At 68.9% G+C, this 318-nt stretch overlaps 1 protein-coding gene across 1 annotated transcript in view; it reads right to left on the bottom strand.

Annotated features, from left to right (window-relative positions):
• Nucleotides 1-75, bottom strand: part of N4bp2 (NEDD4 binding protein 2) — an 86,733-nt gene extending 86,658 nt beyond the window's left edge. Inside the window, exon 1 of the mRNA XM_010625123.3 lies at nucleotides 24-75. The gene's annotated coding sequence lies outside the window, so the exon portion shown is untranslated. The remainder of the gene's footprint in view (nucleotides 1-23) is intronic.
• Nucleotides 76-318: the final 243 nt, after the last annotated feature.

The raw sequence follows: 318 nt of genomic DNA, 5'->3' as shown, positions 1-318 counted from the left end.
ACCCCGCACTCGCGAGGGCTCACCCGGAAGTCTAGCTCGGCCTCCGCTCCGGGCCGGCGGGCGGCGGGGAGCGCGAGCCCCTCTCAGTGTGGACGTTCTCGGGGAAAGCGGGAGTCGTTTAGCGCTGCGAAATGCGGTGACACGGAGCCGGAATTTTGCCGAAATAAGCGGCTCGGTGAACCTCCGCGGTTCCGAGCCCTGGTCAGTCGCCCTCCAAGCACGGAAAGCGAAACGCAAGGTCGCGCTGGCGGAAGAGGGGTCCCTCGGCAAGTTGCGGGGGACAGCGGGCCGGGCCGGGAGAGACAAAGGGAGCCGGGC

This window comes from Fukomys damarensis, unplaced genomic scaffold (assembly GCF_012274545.1).
Source record: "Fukomys damarensis isolate Sample0158 unplaced genomic scaffold, DMR_v1.0_HiC HiC_scaffold_35, whole genome shotgun sequence".
In the NCBI taxonomy this organism is placed as follows: Eukaryota; Metazoa; Chordata; class Mammalia; order Rodentia; family Bathyergidae; genus Fukomys; species Fukomys damarensis.
Note: the sequence above shows the minus strand (reverse complement) of the source record. Positions and strands in the feature narration are given on the sequence as shown.